This window comes from Tribolium castaneum, chromosome 4, assembly GCF_031307605.1.
Source record: "Tribolium castaneum strain GA2 chromosome 4, icTriCast1.1, whole genome shotgun sequence".
NCBI classification, from domain to species: Eukaryota; Metazoa; Arthropoda; class Insecta; order Coleoptera; family Tenebrionidae; genus Tribolium; species Tribolium castaneum.
In genome coordinates, this window is record NC_087397.1 from 1,561,115 (window position 1) to 1,581,963 (window position 20,849).

The 20,849-nt window shown below is 36.1% G+C and overlaps 1 long non-coding RNA gene across 1 annotated transcript; it reads right to left on the minus strand.

Moving 5' to 3' along the window:
* Positions 1 to 16,402: 16,402 nt before the first annotated feature.
* Positions 16,403 to 16,820, minus strand: LOC135265927 (uncharacterized). Its single transcript, XR_010333800.1, has 2 exons — positions 16,614 to 16,820; positions 16,403 to 16,558 (listed from the first exon to the last, which is right to left on the minus strand). It is a non-coding gene; the product is annotated as an uncharacterized LOC135265927 (long non-coding RNA).
* Between the last annotated feature and the right edge of the window lie 4,029 nt (positions 16,821 to 20,849).

Genomic DNA, 20,849 nt, shown 5'->3' on the forward strand with positions numbered 1-20,849 from the left:
TGGCCTAGTGGAATTACCTACAGACGAGTAAAAAGTACACGCTCCTACAATATGTTTATAAAGGAACCTGAGGGGAAAGTCCACGATGTAATGTTTTACAACCGCCAAGATGGAAACTTGGGTCGTAAATAAAACGACCTTATTTTGGAGATAATTTTAATATGACTTTGTGAACCGAAGCGGGGGTGCCATATATCACGACTTTTCGCCAACTATTTACGTTCGCCGCGTAATTATTACGCACATTAAACATTATAACAGCCTTTGCTGTGCCACTGTGGCTATGTTAACAACTTAACTCCAACTTAAAACTCCATATCACTTGCTTATAATGTTAATTGCGACACAAAGGTAAAAAATGTGCCAAAACACATCTGCTTGACAAAATAACTCAGTTAAAAATTTGATGTTTTTGCAACTGTAGTCGAAAATAATTTTTTTTAATTAAAATCGTTGGTGTTTGCCTAAAATCTCATTATGTAGAAAACTTGTTTCTAGGTTTCTCATGCAATAAATAATCTCATATGTCGACTCCAAATCGCAAATATAAATCATTAATTTAGTTAGTAAATTAGTCGTACTATTTTTTTTGAAGTGAAGTATTTATTTCTTGCTTGAAAAAAAATCTGTATTACAACTCACCTTGCTGACAAAAATTGAATTAAAAACATTGTAAAGGTAGAAGAAGTAGTGGTAAAAAAACAACAAGATCTACTCAGAACTTTGCAGCCAGTATATTGTAATTATTTCCATTTCAATTTTTTTAAACAACCTTCATAATATGAAAAAAATTCTTTGCTAGAGGAAATTTTAATGCATAATTTAAAGGTTCATGTTAATTACAGCAAGAAATGGTTAACATGCTAACATAGTCATATATGGCTAATATAGTAATTTAAATTTAGATGACGCTTTTAAAGTTTGGTAGTGTTTCAATTTTGGTGGATGCGCCGGGCTAGAAAATAAATCTTTATTTTCTGACGACATTATCAAATAACAAAATCTTATCTAACTATTTATTAAACATAAAAAAACTAAAAATTGGTACCACAAAAGTTCTGCAAACAGAATTTATAGAAACTCCGTACGATAAGAGTATTTTTACTGTGTTTCTAAAACTAATACGTAATCACACAGAAATTAACGTTTGCTATTAAATACTTTAATACTTTATTTCTACAATTATTTTTTGTTAACAATTAAAAATACAAAAATAATAATTATCCAATAACTTATATTTCTAGTGTCATTCTGAATTTTAAAGGAACCATGCCTAGTTATTGTTTGAATTACTTTAATATATTAGCTTATTTGTAACCAATAAGTAAGTAACATTAAGTTGTAACTTATTGAAAACGTTAATGTTCCATTTAATAAACAGATAGAGAAAAAAATTGTCGCCCGAAATTCTCGAGAATCCTAATGAAAATCAGCAATTTTTCCACTTCAGTACAACAACTTACTTTGCTTTTCCTCGTAATTTATTGCACTCCCGGGATATAATTTGAAACTTTACAAAGTGCAACTCATATTAATTTTCATTTTAAAGAGAAGTTTTCGACATTTAAGGAGACAATTTTGCCTCGTGTCCTCTAATACAATGAAAAACACCTCATTTTATCAATTCCATTAAAACCACAAAAGCTGTCCTATTTTTCCCACATCTTGAATGTTATTCCACAGACTTGAAATTCGGGACACAAAATGACAAATTTAAATGTTATTCAATAGCGATTCGAGTGAGCGACGGAAGGTTCTGGTGCGTGCCAACAGGAGCAATCTCACCCTAGGGTGTCATCGGCTTAAACACGGCGTACATCTTGATGGCCAAATCGCAGCTTTACTGCTCCAAGATGCTCAATTTCAAGCCCACTTCATTTGAAACACATCCGATTTTGATTCAGCTTCGGATGATTTAACTCCACCCGAACTTTTATAGCCCAACTCCCAACCAAAGTCGAAATAGCAATAATTGTTTTGGAAACTAAGCTCAATTTACGTATTTTTGCGGAATGGTTGTTGAAATTTTCAGATTGGACCCGTGATTTGTATAGTTGGTCGGGATTAGATTGCGCGTCCGCGTTTGAATGTTCCGGTGGAGGAGGAAAATTGAAGTGCAGGCGGCGTGATGAGTCCGGATAATAAGAAGAAGGTGTTGCCATACAAAATGTATGCGGCATAAGTGGATTTTCCCGAAGAGTTACACCGTTCCGAGTGAATTAGAAAACCGCAGCAAGGCCGGATTTGTAATTCGGATAAGGAATTCGGGCGAGTGTCCCCGGTGGCCCTCAAGAAGCCGTTAGAATACAAAAGCCGCGTTTTGACCACCGAGTGACATCCCCGTTATAAATGTTTTCGGTGTGCGAGACATGTTTTATTCTCGTACCGCCCCATTTCATACGTCATGCGAGACATCGGTCCGAGGAGCGGACAATTCAAAATAAATTTCGCAGTGCAGAAGTGGTCAAAGTCGTAATCCCTAATGGTATTGCGGGAATGCCGCCATTGGCCGTGCAGGCCCTAGAGAATCCAAGAATTCGTTACTTTTCTTGCAGCAGCCGCCCAACCTCCGGCCTGTCCGTAATATTTTCCATAAATCATCGAGGCCGGACCTGACCTGCCAGGATGTGTAAGAAAGTTTAGATGGATTTAACTGTTTCCACGGAGGGCGAGAAACATACGGAATATATATGAAAACACGGAATGAATTATTATTAGAGTTGCGGCTCGGAGAGGGCCCCGAACGCCACCCCAATACAAATGGATGTATGATTGATTCGTTTAAATTACAATTTTCAAAGTGCTAATCCGGTTCGAAGGAAAAACGCATTTGTAAACCATTAAACATTTATCGAATTCCTCTTTCGGTTATGACTTGAACAAGCCCACCAATAAAAAAACATTATGGGCCCCGAAAGATCCGATCGTTTCAATTTTTCAGACTGACTCGTCGGTCCGGTCATTTTTTAGAATTTGCGCGACAGTCGTCACATGCACTGTTTACGGTCAGGGTATGGCGATATCAATAACATCGGAAATAAATGCACTGCTCGATTTGATTTCGACTGAATTTTATTGGGGAGGGAATTTCAAGGGAAATCAATAAATAAGAACACCGAATGCTCTAAACCGTCACTAAAACCACACAAAACTCAATTATGCAACGTTTACCCCATAAGCACAAACTTTCAAGCGCAAAAATTCGTTTTTAAGTATATATTGTACGAGTGACTAAATCCACCCATTAGTAGCGTCTGTAGAATATATGTAGTTCCATTTTTAGGAAATGTAAATTGGTCAGTTAGTGATTTTGTTTATTGAAGCCTGTTATTTTGATAATTTGGTTTGGTGAAAGTTAAAAATATGAACTGTAAATTCAATGTTTTTTTTACTCAAATAATTTTAGGCAAAACAAAAAGTGTAAATCTTGGAATTTCTGAAGTGTTAACGTCAACAAAATTGCCCAAAACCTTATCCTCTGGAATTCATTCCACAAACCAGAAGCGATCCTCCCTGGGTTGTTAAAATAATAAAAAATTTAAGAAAGTTATGACTAAAAATAAATCGATCTGTTAATTAATTTAATCCGCAAAATGCCGTTCAGTTAGTTGTCAGTAGTTTAAAAATACGTAAAAATATTGCGTCTTTTCTTATTTCTGCGATTTAAAGCAAAATAATTCAACGAAATTAAAATTAGTGATTAATGGCTTAAGTAACTAACTCTGAGCCAATTTTATTTAAAAAAAGTTTTGCTGCAGAGATGACTGAAGTCAGAAAAAAATTGTTGTGTAAACTCTCTTGTTTAGATATTATAATGTACCAACAAAGGTCTATATTTTAGGGTGTAGACAAAGTTTCAAACGTAACAATTTCAGAACAAAAAGAAAAAAGACACACCTATTCGTAAAAAAGTAAAGAACTTTCAATTTTGAAGGTGAAAAAGCATTGTCCTGGAATTTTTATCTTGAGCTACCGTCTACAACACAACATTTTCAATAAGTGAAGCTAAAAATTGGATTAATTTTCTGGAAAAACAATGTGACAAAAAAAGCCCAACAAAGTTACAACATTAAAAAAGCTATTCTAACGTGGAAAAAAAATTCCAGCTGATGTTGTAAGGATTCAAATTAAAGCAAAAGTCCTTAGAATTAGATAGACAGTTGAAAGAGTTAAGTTAAGATAAAAAATCAGTTCAATGCTGCTATGGACGTTTATTTAGTTAATTGATAAACCTTTGTTTTGTGTTCAACATTGTTATTTAATAAAAAAATATACAAACAATTTAAATTTCATAATGCAGCATGATAACTATTATTTAGAAAAAAAATAACTTCATGGTAATGTGGCACTGAAGAAATTTGCCCATTTGCTGTCTTTATTCTTATCTTCATGACCCATCTCATCATCCAAACTTCTTTTCCGCCTTCATTTCTACTTTTGGCCACACAGCATAAAATTGCTGTTGCAGCAATTATTTCTCTCAATTTTCAAGCAACAAGAACAAAAAAATGTTTTTCTTATACTGAAGGTGTATTAAAATTAATTTCTTTAAAAATGTTTTCTGAAGCATTTGAACTCATTTTTTCATTAAACTAATTAAGAATAACGCAATTTCTCAATCAGTTTTCAAGTTGTGCATTTAAATTGCTTTTTTTATGTTAAGCGCTATTTAGACGGCACCCAGGGTACGGTTTTGTTTATACCAAGTTTTAGACAATTCGGACACACTTAAGCTTCAAGGCAAATAGTTTTCAGTGCTTAAAAAAATTAATGAATAAATTTAATCATTAATTCAGAGTATGGAGCAGTAGATAATTTTTACGAAAAATTAAGTCTCAGTGCTTAAAATGTGTTTATTGATCCTATCGTTGGTGAAGGTGGTGTTTAATCAGAGATCTTTTATTTATTATTATTTAATAAAGCACAATTTTACATGATCTTTGTTTGAGATACATAAAAAGCACCTTGATAGTAGGCATTTATTGGAAAAATAATTAATTTAAATTAATTAAAATTTGGGTCTTAAGTTGGTGATTACAAATAATTAAGAGGTAATTGTGAAATTAGTGGCATCATTGTTGGGGAAATCCGTTGACAATGAGTGAAGCAGTCCTGACATGCGGAATCTCCCGGAAGAGCCGGGCGTCGAGCGCAGCGCCTGTCGAGAACTCTTCGGATGAGAGTTTCAGTGTAAGAATGCAAAGAGAGTGTTGTTGAGAAGTGCAATGCACAATAGTTGTAACGGCAAAGAGACGACTCGGCATCAAGCTGTCCCGCGTTCGTCTCGCCCTGTCAGCGAATCCCACGAGATTGCAACATCCACCCGCCTTGAATGACGGAATAACTTTACTCACAACACCTTCACAGAAACATCTACTTTTCGAAAGAGCTTCCTTCTACACCACGTCTCTCGTCATTGTTTGATTTGCTTATTCAGACAATACCACCTACTCACTTTTCTTTTACATTTGCTTTAGATTCGGATTTCAAAACCTTCCAGTTTGTTTGTTTTGTCTCGGTTTTTCGAACGCCTGCAGTGGTCGATACCGGACTAATTGCCGGGATTGTAGTTGTAGTGCTACGGAAGCACAAGAGAGTTGGAGACAGAATTTGGAATGATTAGTGCAGCGTTGTCAGTCACTCCCGGGTGACATCAGTGTCGCGCTTCATGTCAGACTAAATTGCATAATTAGATTGTGTCTGTCTCTCCGCATGTCCTCATGATAGATACCATTAGAACAATTATAACGTCCCAAAAGGATTCCGCACCGAACTTTAGACGGATCTTTTAATTAACACGATTCATGAACATCTCCCCCGAAAAATGAGACCTCCGACACATTTTTTCTTACCAATCAGAGTTCAAATAAATTTAAACTTTTTTAATAAAAGAAGTAGTGGGTAACTCCAGAGAGTCTCTGTTTAACAAAGGTTTCCTTTAGATGGAATAGCTGATTAGACAAAGTCCACCGAATGCAAAGTCAAATGAAAAGTGAGCGAAGTGGTGCACCTGCGAAAGAATGATTTTTAATTTTTGATGTCCCGTCTCAATCTAAGGAGGTCCTCTAGGGTGCAGAGCATAATAACGGTAAAAATCGCCCGCGTACATAAACCCGCCCTTCAAATAAGAAACAAGCAGAAAACACAAGGGATCGTCGCAAATGAAATCACACGTTTTGGACTCTGTTAAATTCCCAGAATACACACACAATTCTGGACCGCAAACAAAATAAATCCGGTCATGCAAAATGATAGGTCGGTACACTCGCACACAAGCCCACTTCTTGATGTATTCCTCTAACTTCTTTCACGTTTGTCCATTTCCCTACCGCGCTGATGTTTGCCAAGTTGATGCGATCCCTCCGGACACCAAGTTTCCAACTTAACGAAACAGACCGCCTTGAACCCCAACACACCAAACACAAATTCAATCCTCAATAATTTTTCAAAAACTTTTGTCATGTAAAAAGTTTTTATATTTTCACAAACATTTGTCATTTCACTGTTTTGACCAAATACACGCGGGAACGATCAATCATCGTCTTCTACAAATAAACCTGAACTGAGTTTTCAATAAATTCGCGCCTACGGATGCACTAATTGTCAGGGATTCGAGCCGCCGACAACCCAAGCCGGTGTTCAATCACGCATTTTCGCACAGGGCGGAGATACCTTTCACTAGAATTATTTAACCAAATAACGCCTTTTCTTGAACAATTATTTGAAGAAAAACCGAAAATTCTTCCACATTGTTAGTATCTAAAGTATTTTTTATTGACCATACCCAACAGTTTCTAAAAACTAATTATTTTCATAAGTCGGACATTCCATTTTAACGGACGGGACACTTTGCACAAGTTTTTAGATTTTATTTTATTTTTAGAAGTAAAATTGTTCGCAACCTACAATTAGAGCCACGTTTTTAAAATTTGAAATACGAGCAGGAAAAAGAAATACAAAATGATGACGGACGGGACACAGAAAAAATTCACAATTTTATCTTTGAGCATTTGTGTTAATTCAAAAGGCACTAATTCTAAAAACTATTTTTGAAAAGAATAAGGCAATGTGCTACAACTCATTAACTTACTTTTGGTTTACACATGACGGACGGGACAGAAAATTTTGGGTGTGAAAATAGCACTAAAAATTGATTCAGACAGGTTTTAATTGTTAAAGACTTTAACAATATTAAAATTAGACAGTAGAAATTAAAAAATAAGAACAACATTTTATGTTTGCGATTACGGACGGGACATCAAAAGTTACAAAGCTATAGACGTAATATTGCTTAGATTGTTTAGATTTTTGTGTTAGCATTTTTGTGCGAAGGACTCTTTATTTGCAAATTCCGTTAGTCGGTCCTCTGCGGAATAGGTTCTGGGAGCCGAAAATTGAAAGCATTAAAATTTAATGTTGGAATAAACATCGTTTTGTGAATTTACGTGCGCGATTCCCATTGTATCGTAATGTAACATTAAAAGAACAAGAATAGGAACAAGTCCGTAAACATAGTCAGGGAGGCCTCGACGGAAGAATCATGGTGCCCCTGAGAGGGGATCCAGAAGCTCTCATTCCCACCTCGATATCTCAAGAGATACAACCTGCGAGATGTATGGGGGCTCTTTAACATCGGTTAGCCGAGGCGAGAGCTCGCGCCCAAAGAACGCCAAAAGCGCCAATTAGGCCAATTAGTTCAAACAAATCGACCAGATTCCTGGCGACAATAAATTAATTAATTAACATTCCTTGTGGCAAATTGCGCCGAATCTCTCCTCCACGACAGGTTTTTTAATTAAAGCCATCAATTAACAGCCGGGGCTGAAATTTAATAATCGTCCTATAACATTTATTTCATTAGCTAATTGGAAATTTATGCTTCTTAGAAACACGTCAACGTTTTTAGCATGAAAATAGCGTGTCGATGCAAACGGTAAGCGAATTATCAAAAGTATGTGTATCGTGTCAGGGGAAGCATAAACTTTGCCCTAAGCAAACACTCAATTCTCATGCAAATATCCGCCGCGGAATCTCTCTCAGCTTTATAAACCACTGCTACCTGTCTGATTTCGGGTTATTTATGCCACAGTTTAAGGATTAATCCGGTTAAAAAGTGCTGCAATAAACCCGCTATGTGGAAAATGCAAATGGAAACATGAAATTCTTCACGATTTAATAGAGCTCCTCGCGTGATCATATTTCTTACTGCACAAAAGGCAGACATGTAATTGCTACAGACAGAACAAATTGCACTTTTGTCGACTAATTAAATACAACATACGCTAACTAACACAACAATTTTGCCCGCTTTTGAATGATTTAACTATAATTTGCGTAAAAAGCGGCTTGCGCCTAACATTTAATTACAAAAACTAATTAACTTGTTAATTAATTAACTAATGTATTTGTTTTGTAAAACTCGAACCGTTGATTAATAACACGTTCCATTTTGAATAGCATGCAAGCAAACAAGATAATAAAATCGTATAGAAATCGATAAATAGTACGCTCTGAAAATTGATGTAAAGTGGAAAACGACATAAGTAACATTACTTAAGGAAATGGATATATAAAAGAACAAACTCGCACACATTTTGTGGAAAACTAGAAGGGATGCAAAATTCGCCCCTCGCCCTGATCGCGAACAGAAAAAACACACCCCTAAAAGGATATATCTATTATTCATAATGTCTGTTTTATGGAAAATAAAAGATATTCAGATAACTTTCTCCGCCAGATCCGTTTTTCAGACGCCCAAATTAGTCTTGGATGAACATGTGAACAAACAAATCGTTTAATTATCGAACAATAAGTGCAGAAAAATGGACCTAACTCTTGCTTTGATTTTTTATTTGAGATGAAATTAAAATTAAAATAAGATTTTCAATTGTGTGAGAAGTGAAACCTTTTGGTATTTTTTTAATTTCACATCTTTTTTTCAAATTGTCATTTCGCTATTTTGCTGTTTATTTATAAATATAAAACGCTTACTGTGGCAACGTTTTCTTTGTACACCATTTAAATTTATTATGATTACTTCAAACCGCAAGGACCCTTCAAGCTAATCACTCAGGCAAGCTTATAGTGTGACTTACTGCAGACAGAGGCTGTAGTCTTTCAGGCGAACCGATCGGTATTGTAAATATTTGGGGACACCTTTATCAAAACATTTTATTGTGAGGATTGCTTATCTTAAACACCATTATCTGTTGTAAAACTTTACGGTGTACAAAGAAAATGTTGCAACGATAGTATTATTCAACGTATTTTTTTACTTACTAAGTGCTTAATGAGTTTTAAGGACTATTAAGTCATTTGAAAAGATATCAGTGGCGTTTCAAAACTCAATATATTTTAGAAATATCTACAAAATGGTCATAATAAAATTTAAAAAAATCAACTGATAAAAAGAATGAAGATACAAATTTACTGATTTATTTTTATGAGATTCCATGCACGAGAAATGATAGAATTTGTTTGATGTTAGCCTTTTTGTCTGTTTATCGTCATAACGTGAATTTTCCGGCGGTTCTTAATTCGCTAATTGTGTTTTTTGGCGTTTTGCATAATTAAAAATGGTCGGTTAGTGTTTATTTCTTGACGTTTCCTCGGCCGGCCTAATGGTGGTTAACGTCGTTAATTGCGAGAGCGACTCTTGCCCATCTGCATACTATATGACATGTTTGGTTCCGTCTGAGTGGCAGCCTTAATAAGGTTTCCAGCCGGCTGAATATTGAGTTTTGCTGCCGCTAACTCGCCGCATCATATCGTGGCCACTTGCAGGTCGAGCTTAGACCAGATTAGACTCCCACGGGATATAAGACTCTGGAAATCAAATTGAGTTCGGATTGCAAGCGCTACCGACGACTATCAGATTCTCTATGATAGCCAGCAGACTTCAATAATTGGTAGGCGCTTTTAAAACGCGGCCACAGACAGATCAAATAAAAGTCTAACACTCGGGCACAAACATTTCAAAATTAGCTCCGAGAAGGATTTGTGTAGATTTGAGTTTTCTGGGCCGTAATGTGTTTTCTTGGAGTCATCCATCATCATTGGTGATGAAGTGCCGATGGCAGAAACGAGACTCCGGAGCTCTCGATCATTCTAATTGAAACAAGATCCGCGACCCGGAGTAATGAGTGGTTAGAGCTGGAGCGGCTTCGATCCTAGAAGCTGCGCTCCTTGTGATGGTCCCGCTGAGGATATTATCCTCCGTTCACACCAGAAGCTTATTTAAATACACAACTCATTTAAGATTATCGATTCTTAATTAATTATTCAAATCTGTCTCATACCTAATCCTCGCTTAAACACCCAACCCTTCGCGTCTTATAACTTTGCTGAATTTTTCCCGAATTTTTTACATAACGCTGAAATATACAGCCAATTCAATTTAACTTCCACGAAGCTACAAATTATTTTGCCAAATTTCACCGCTGATATCTTATTTCTTGCAATATCGGGACTGTTGGAGTGCGAATCCTGTGGGACCCCAGGTCGATACCAGTTTCTAGTGCTAACAATTCTGCAGTTTTACTTCTGGCTGTCCTACTAAAGTGTAATAAAATTCAGTTCACCTGTTACAGACGTCTCTCCGACCGTTCATTTTTTCAATAATTTATCAGAGTTGATTAAAGTGCGCGAATTTAAGGAATGTTTTTAAGCCCCGTATCATTGTCGATGTTAGTGGCGTAGTGAAACCCTCCGAGATTGTGTTTGGATCAATTGATAAAAAACCCACGAGAATCGTGGACTGAATATGTTTATGTAATGCAGAAGATTTGCATGACGTGCGGTGATGCATACATGCTATTTGAAGTGTTCGACACATCTTTTAAATCCAACACGACCGGATTTTCAAAACCCAGCCCAGGCTATACTTAATCAAATTAACGGCTTTCTGGGTAGGTGTGAATTAGTTTGGAGGCAATACGGCAATCTTTGGAAATTTATGATCACAATTATCCGTAATGGATTCACACGAAGCTTCCGAAGAACATTTTTACATATTGCGCCGTATATAAAATGTGTCACCGGACACTTTACACCGGACCCTCCCAATACCTGTCTTAATTAAGGAGATTTATGAGGGCGCGATGTCACACCCCATTCGATTGATGATAAGAGTCCATAGGTAATATATGCAACAAACTTTACGATGTGTTTTTATCTCGGACGTAATATTTCGAGTTGAGTGACGGAAGCCATATAACAAATCAGCCGCACCCGCCGCCAGCGTCAAGCACCTTCGCTAATTACTCGGCACCGCCACCGGGGAGCGGCGCCAACCGACGGCCACGCCGGGACGCCATCAGATAATCGGCCTAGCCCGCCGATATCAGCCCTATTAACTGTTATTAGGCCACACGGCTTAATTAAAAATGCAACGCGCGCTAACCCACAAGAAAAACGATTAAAAAATAAAAAAGATTAAAATGCAAACTGTAAAACAGAATCAACGACAAACAAGCGTTTAACCACTTAATAAAACTCTAAATGGACAAAATAGTTTGTTTTTTTCTACATATTTCCAAAATAAATAAATCAAAACTAATTCGGAAATTTTTGCTGCTTTAAAATATTTGTTTAAAAATGGTGGAGGCGCCGGGTTAGGTGCAATTTTAGAAATAAATATTAACACTTCCACTACTTTTGATTACCTTTTGTTTATAAAATAGTTATTTATAACAGCCCAACGGTAATTCCTTAACATATTTTCATCAAAAAAACTTTTGTGCCGACTAGTGCCGATTTTCGAAAACTTTCAGACGACGATGAAAACAGTCGTCAGACGTGTAGCTTAGGTTTTTAGATCTCTTGTTATCTTTAAGGTAGACTTATAGAAAACTCAATACAAATTTAATGCTATGTTAAAAGTTAATTTCGTGAATGAACCAAATTGGTTGGTTGGCAATAATGACAAACGAATGTTTAACTACTTCATATTACGCTAAATGGACAAAACAGTTTGTTTTTCTTAATGCTTTTACAATAAATAAATCAATATTTATTCTGACATTCTTGCTTTTTAGTTTTAAAATGCATGTGTAAAAATGGTGGAGGCGCCGGGCTAAACGCACTTAAACTAGTTAAATAAAACAATTTCTTGTTCTTTTCTATAAATTACATGCAAAACGGGTCGCCAGTAGCCACGGTACTTGTACCTCAACGGCTTGTAAAGAGTGTGGGTGATAAATTGTAAAGCGTTTGTAATACTCGGAATTAAATTTTTAACGTCCAAATTAGAGAAGAAGAGCGTATTAGTTTTAATGCAAGATAAGGGAAGGACGAGAGGTCCTAGGGCTGTGTAGAGCGTAATATATTGAGGTTTTGGAGTGACGACTTGGGCGTACGCCGTTGGGAGGAGCTTTTAACCCTATAATCTAGGCATTTAATCTGCTAATTCAAAATGCGATTACAGTAAACTTAATAAACTGATTAGCATGCAGATCTGCAGAGTGTCATCTTCACATCCGTGGAACAAGTTAATCAAGCAAATTATGCGAAATCTTAGCACAATGTCAGGTGAACAGCCTTAATTAATATGCTCACAGAGCTAAGGTGCTTTAATTCAGTTATGAAATATTAAGCAAGTCAAGCCCCGAATTAGCGGCTTGTCGTCAGACATACTCCGAATATAATTCATAGACGAAGTGCACGCATGACGTGATTAATAATCTCATAAATCTATTCGTCGTTTTAAGTGTGTTTCTTTGTTTTATGCAAATGGGAAGTAGCCGATGACCGGAAGAGGAAGGGGACTTGACTTGTGCACACGCTTGTCACTTGAAATGGAAGTTGAAGGCTGGCTCATTTTTAAAATATTCAGCGTTCGGCTGAAACGTAAGGGAAGCCGCTAATCTCCCTTAGAATGCATTATTCACTCTGACTTCATGCCTGATTATTTACCGGCGAAAAATAAACCCCATTATTAAGTTAGCCGAAAAAAGCATAGCGAATATGCAACTTTTCTATCGCAATCATGAATATTCAATTCGCTCACTTTTAAACTTTCAATCAAATTAATTTTGTTTTTTGTCAATTTTGAAAGGTAATAAAGTCGGGTTATGCCATAATGTATACGGCAATGAATCAGCAATATTTGTGACACTTTTATGACGGACCGCATAACACAACTGCACGTTAAAGGGGTCAAATATGTTGTTTATAGCCGGACCCGATGGAACCACCCATCATCCCAATTAATTGCAATGATAATCTTGTTGCATTCGAACCGTACCAATAACGAGCTATTAAACATTAAATTCTTAATCCACAGGTACACATGCTGATAAATCACAAAATACCGTTTTACAAACGCTCGCTGTTTCAAACCACAAAGTAATAAAGCAACACAGCAAAACTTGTTAGTTTAAAACGACTTTAATCAGCCTGAAATCGCGTAAATCTAGCTAACACATACGGAAGACGATTGGTAAAGGACAAGACAGCCATTTCAGGAAAAATGCAACCTGACCCCGAAATTTCACAATAATTTTAGTTATGATGTTTCTTTCAAAATACACAATTCGGTTTATATTTAATGTATTTTGCGTTTTTCTAGTTTCTGGTAGTTTAGAAAATGGAAAATCAGTAAGAAAATTCATTATATCTTGACAACTTTTGCTGTCCCGTCCGCTATCGCAAGAAATAAAATGGTTTTCATATTTCTTTTTAATTTACACAGTCTGATTTTAATATTGTTAGAGTCTTTAATAATAAAAACTTCTTTGAATAAATTTTTTAGAGCTATTTTCACACACAAGATTTTTTTTGTCCCGTCCGTCATCGGTTGTCTGGTTTTAAAAATTTCAACAAGTTCCACCTTTTACTTTAAAAATAGTTGTTGTAATTAGTGCTTTAACAGGATTTAACCACGATGTTCAAGATAAAAATGTGAGTTTTTTTGTGTCCCGTCCGTCATCAAATTGTAATTTTTTCCTGCTCGTATTTCAAATTTCTTAATAGCAGGAGCAGGTTGTATGCAAAAATTATACAAATCGACAATTCTTTTGAAATTTCTTGTCTAGTCGTTTTTCTTGCATTATTTTGAAGACGCGTTCCAGGTAAGAACATTTTGGTTGGATTTAATTATAGTGATGAATCCAGAATTGGGTGTAAGTTTGGCTTCATTAAACTGCCTCGCAGCGAATTAAACTGATTGTTTCCGTCGGAAATGCATGAATGATGCGAAATAGATTTAGATTATGCAGCATTTATGTGGAATATCGACGGGGCGGATAAACCCCAGGATGTATGTGCATGTTTCATGCCGAGACTCACCCCAGGCTGCATGTGATATGCAACTTGCTAATGTATGTTGCAGCACCATATGCCTATGCTCGAGGACCTGTCGAACGGGCCCCTCTGACGGCTTCATCAACACCCCATGCCGATCGCTACATATTTTACTCAGTGATCGAATCATTCGAGCCCACCTGTGGTGGTAAAAATCGCCCGAGAAGTGGGTCAAAGCGCACCTTAAATGAATTTGATCGCACTTATGTCAGTTACGTTGAAAATTAACATTCATTATCAATTCATCGTTCGTTAGTGCTAGCGCGCCCCAACTGCGATATGATAGCTGACGGTCTGAATCATTGGATGAAGTTTGCTCCCGAAGGAGCCGTTACCGGTTCAGACCCGTCTCTTTCACACTAAACTTAAATTGGATACTGGTCACTTTCTATAATTCAACTCCTATATCTCATAACTTAACAGTTCGCTACCCCATTTCTGTCATATTTGCACGAATTTTTATGGCCGATTTTCTCGGGCAGAATTAATCCCGACAAGATCCACGGCTCTTTGTTTTTCTCCACGAAAAATTGGTTCGGGAGTCAGGGACCAATTACACTACTCGCAAACGCCGTATGGACTGGGACAATTTAAACGAGCCGATAGAATTTGCCAAATCTCCGCCAAATGCCTTCCAAAACCTCCAGAACACAGAATCTTATCCTAACATGACTCATTTTTTCTATAGTATTCAGAACATATATCTACTTTTCTTTAAGTATTATTTCAATAATTATATTATGTCCTTATATTAACACTATTACTACATGTATTTTATTCGCATTTATTTTTTTTTGTTTTTTGTTTATATTTAAAAAAAATATGTTTTGTTTTGTTTTGTAAGAGTAGAGTAGAATTAGCTAGACTTCGCGTACCTACATTTTTTTCTAGAATAAAGGCTTTTATTGTTATTATTATTATTATTATTATTATTATTATTATTATTATTATTATTATTATTATTATGTAGTCAAAAACTGTTGAATATTTAAATATTAAATATTTCCACGCGTTTTAAGTGTAATTTTAATGATGTAATGCCGTGGAATGTGGTGCTGATAATTAAGTCTTGCTGAAAACTGCGATTATTAATTTATCTTTAAACATTTGCGATGCAAATGCGGGTGGAAGAAAGGCGTCGGGCGCGTTAATATTGGCTCTGTTAATGTAGTTAAACAAATTCAGCAATTAAGAGCTTAATTGGCTTCCACCTTGAAGAAGAAGAAGGATCCAGTTGCCCCTCAACAAAGTTGTATCGCGTTGCATGGAATATTTAGCCAGTTTCCGAACTTTTCGACTGTTTTCGATACGGATGAGTGCGACGCTTAGGGAATTTTGGTTCGTTAAAGAAAATTACATTAAGACGGGGTACCTAATTCCTCTGGATGGAAATAATTTTTATCAAAATTAAATCAGCGGCAATATAAAATCGCGTTATGTGTTGCATCGTTAGCCAAATAGCCTGAATCAGGAGTTTGGTGTAATTGCGACTGAGGGGATTTGAAGAATTGTGCTTCGTTTAGCTACTAATTAGTTAAAAAATAAATATAAGAGGTGTGTGTGGAAGCAATTAATCGGGCCTTGGTCCCCGCACTGCAATCTCGTTAAATTTAGATGGGGGATAATTCTTTGGTCCAGTAGACGTATTGTAAGCGACCATTGGTTGAATGATGTTTGCACTTGAGTATTTTATTTATAAAGTCTTCTGCTTGGTTTGATTTTAATCTTTCCATCTAAGTGTAAACAAGCCTAAACAAACACTTGCTCGATAATAACCCAGAACGGCTATAATTATTTGTCAAAGATCGTTGCTTTGAGTACCCGCTGGAGTTTAAAACACACGCATTTGTCACCCCTGGCTTTGAGCGATTGCACCCTTTACGAGCGCGATAGTTTTCGTTTTATAACTTAATGGCACTGTATTTTATGCTAAGCAACTAATTATTCAACTACACGCGAGAGACATTGACGGCCCCAGATCACTTAAACTAGTAAATAGCGGTTTAGTTCCAAATAGCAACTAGCATTGTCTCCCTCGAGGAAATTCACAACATGCATCATTTTGCCAGTTCCGTTTACATTTAGTTTGTTTACACACTCCTTTTTCTACTTGTGTTTTATTCAGCTGAATTCAAAATCACTAAAAAAATTAAACAAGTGGAAAAATGCCGCCCGTAACGTTGTAATTGTACACGAAATCAGGTTTATGCCGGTCATTAAACAGAAGGGGTGAGCTTGAAGTAGTTGAAGCCTCGTACTGCAAGACAATGAAGCCACTGACAAGCACATGTCTGTCCTTTTGCATTACTCACGACATTATCACAAATTTAAATGTAACGGTCGCTCTGCTGACTAGAGACTCTGCTTCTATGCAAACTTAATTCATCTCATTTCGAGTTTGTTCGGTTCCCTGTCTTGCAAAAGTTGAAACAAAAACCGGCTTCTTTACTTGCTAAAATATTAAAACATGCGTTCTTGACACTTAATTAAGCGCGTATGCGGCTATTGTCCCGCGTTATAAATAGTTGCAATGTTGATAAGCGATGTAAATATGTAAACATTAACAATTAATAAGCGACACGCACGCCGTGTTTATAATGAGGTCCCAAAAGGCCATTTCAATATTGCTGCGTGCGTAAAAGAATTTATTTTCTTGCGGTTAAACTGAATTTCAATTTGTCAAGTGCGTTTTTTAACCTGTTATCTCCCGTAATTTACCCCGTCCGAATTTTTACCCCATGTTCGGGCCCCGAAAAATTCAATCGACGAAATTGATTCAGACAACATACATGCATAAGTGATGAAGATTTGTAATACACCATTCATTAATCATGTATCCTGTTAAGCCGCCTCCCTAAGGAAGGCGCGTTCAACCTTATTTCTTATTTTTCTCATATATCACGTGAAAGTCTTGACACTTGTCAGACCGACCAAACAAACTCTAGATTGCGATTCGGAGGCTTGCTTTGCAATTTCAAATGCCAATTATGTATTCGAGACACATAAGCAATTCTCAGCCAGACGAGAAATATGAAGCATTTGAAATTCTCTGTCACTCACAACCGACGTGTTACAGCGCCTCAACGACAATACGCGCGCCCGCAAACCCAAATCACACCAACCCCCAGCTAACTGACCAAGCTAAGAAAATTTGCGGTTTTCTAAACTATCGTTATTTCATCAAGGCAGAAGCAAATTGTTCCAAGTATTTAAAATGAAAATAGTTCAGTTTTTCTATCTCAAGATATTTAAGTTTTGTGTCTTTCCATATTTGTTAATTTGGAACGGATATTACCAGCTTTAGTTAGTTTGATAAGACTTGGTTGTGCAGTTAAAATAAGTACGCAAACGGAGTTTTCGCAAAGCCGTGTTAAAAATTCACTTGAAGGAGTCGTTTGGGCGGCGGTTGGGATTTTTCGCGAAAATATGTGACATCGCAAATATTGGGCGATGCATAATTAAAGTATAAATATTTCAGTTAGTGCAGGGTGGGGGAATGTGGGTAGATAATGCCATTGTGCTCTTGGGCTTGCTAATTAAAGAACACGGCTGTAGAGCAAGGTGCATAGATAATAAAGAATAAAATTAAAACAGAAAAAGTTTGCAATGTTCGCCAAGTCCCCCGCCTTCATATCAAGCGAGTAGACAATTTTTCTGGGTTTGCTAATGAATTTAGGCCCCGTCCGCAGCCAGCTAGATTGCCTCTCGCTGCACCAGAATTAGTCCTGGCCCCTACACAGCCGTCTCAAGGGAACCAACTTGCGTCGTTGACAATTTGAAACTTATTTTAACATTCATATAGAGGTACATGTCCTGTCCCTAATTTATATGTATATTTATTAGTATCTGCATATCTTGTCGGGACGTAATGAACGCTCCGGACCGAAAGAGTAGCCGGGGCTGGAGGAGGTTGATTTATTTATGCCTCCTGGAGAGGCCATTCATAACACAATACATATTTGACCCTTCAACAGAGCGGCGAAAAAGTTTCCTCCCTCGAAAATGAATTAAAATGCGAGTTTAATGAAGCCATGTATTTGAGTTAGCACGAGATCCGGACGGCCCGGACTCGGAATGTCTTCTCGTCTGGGGATGGCGTTAATTATGAGGAACAAGTCCGGCGCCGACGGACACCCAACCCAGCGCCACATCACGCAAAAACCACAGTTCTTTTCTTCATGCGCCTCCCATTTCCATATTCCGCCAAAGATTATGTAAAAAAACTTGGTGGTTATTTCTCTGATTTTTAATATCTTATCTTCCACTGCTAGTTTTACTTATGCAGCTTGACTCAAAGTTAAGTAGATGCTGCTACTATTTCTCATAGTAAAAGATATACATAATTTACATTTTATTAGGAAAAAAAGATAAAACTATTGAAAAAGATTTCATTCTGCCCATTGAGTTCAACATAAAATTAAGCAAACAATGATTTCTACGTTTTATTCTTAATAAGTACTGAATTTTTTAAGGAAAATTATTACCTTTGACAATACATGTTTACCACGGAATAAAAATTATAGTTTAAACCAGAGTTTACTTTTTTTGTTGAATTAGGACCAAAAATTGGAAACCTTTTTTACATTACCTCATTTATATTCTACAACTAGACTGCTCCACAAAATTTAAGAAAGTCTAATTATTTTATCATCGAACAAATTCGATCACTTTCCGAGCATTGGATCTGATAAGAAGAATAAAGATAACGGCAAATACACGTTTACTGAATTATTTTTATCTGGTTTTAATGTTTAGAAAGTGGTAAACGTTGTTTGATGTTAGAATAATTAAACTTTCTTAACTTTTGTGTAGCAATGTATTTCGGAATTCAGAGAAACTAAGCAAAAGTTACTAACGAAAAATAGAATCATATATTTTTATTATGAACTATCAAATCATTACTTATACACAAACTTTTTAAATAAATCAACATTACAAACTATATAATTGCAATAATTCACCTAAAACGCAAATACGTTCATTTCAAAAGTCGGCGAGTTAGCTCGAGAAAACATTTTCTTTCACTTTTTTTCAGTTTAATTCTCTAATTTTTCATCAAACGCTAAAGCTTGAAGTTATGTGTCGCCTTTACGTTCATCTCTTTTTCTCTCAAAACAAAAGGTATTTTTCCTTTATTAGGATGTGCTCTTACGTTTACAATTTGCCGCCTTTACGTACTTTTACCTTTTGCCGCATTATTTTCTTATTTTTGTAAGTTTTATGCTTCGCTTTACGCTTATACGTCTATATGTTTTCTCAATCTCTTATTTTTGTTCTCGTCTTGATTCACTTACCTTTTTTACAATTTTTTCTCAGAAAAATTGTTGCTCTGATCCGGGTTCGAACCCGCGACCTCCCCCGTCGTAAGTGGCGCTTATACCACTGGGCCACCAGGGCCCTAGGTACTGACCGTCTTTTGCAGATATTTTAACACAAACTTTTTAAATAAATCAACATTACAAACTATATAATTGCAATAATTCACCTAAAACGCAAATACATTTAGTTCAAAAGTCGGCGAATTAGCTCGAGAAAACATTTTCTTCCACTACTTTTCAATTTAATTCTCTAAATTTTCACCAGATTTCATCAAAAGATACCGGGCGTATAAGTCATCTAAGGATTCAACTAAGGTTTGAAGTTATATTTCACCTTTACGTTCATATCTTTATCTCTCAAAACAAAAAGTACGTTTACAATTTGGCGCCTTTACGTACTTTTACCTTTAGCAGCATTATTTTCTGATTTCTGTCAGTTTTATGCTCCGCTTTACTTTTATACGTCTATATGTTCTCTCAATCTCTTATTTTTGTTCTCGTCTTGATTCACTTACCTTTTCTACAATTTTTTTCTCAGAAAAATTGTTGCTCTGATCCGGGTTCGAACCCGCGACCTCCCCCGTCGTAAGTGGCGCTTATACCACTGGGCCACCAGGGCCCCAAGTACTGACCGGCTTTTGCAAATATTTTAACACAAACTTTTTAATAAATCAACATTACAAACTTTTTAAATAAATCAACATTACAAACAATATAATTGCAATAATTCTCCTAAAACGCCAATACATTTAGTTCAAAAGTCGGCGAATTAGCTCGAGAAAATATTTTTTTTCACTTTTTTTCAATTTAATTTTTTTAAATTCTCTTAAACCGAGTTTCTGTTGCTTGTTTTATAATAATATGAATTTAAAAAAATATATGACAGAAATGAAAACAAACTTTAATCTTCTATTTAACCCACTTGAAGGTAAAATTTCCAAAAATTCTTTTTTAGTGAAATAACTATGAAAATTTTAAGTTTATATGTTGGCCTGTTTTTTGTTAATTAAATTGTTCATATTGTATTCGTATTGCAAAATTTGTTTTGTCGCTGTAGGAGCAGCTCGTGTCTTTTCCCAATTCGTGGAGTTTTCACTTGCAAATGAAATCATGAATAATAAATGGGTACTTTCCAGTGCAGGAATTTGTAATTGAGACCTTAAGCACATTAGCCGCGCCGTCTGATTCTTATTGTTCGAGTTGTAAAGTAAACAGTGACACCCCTGTTGG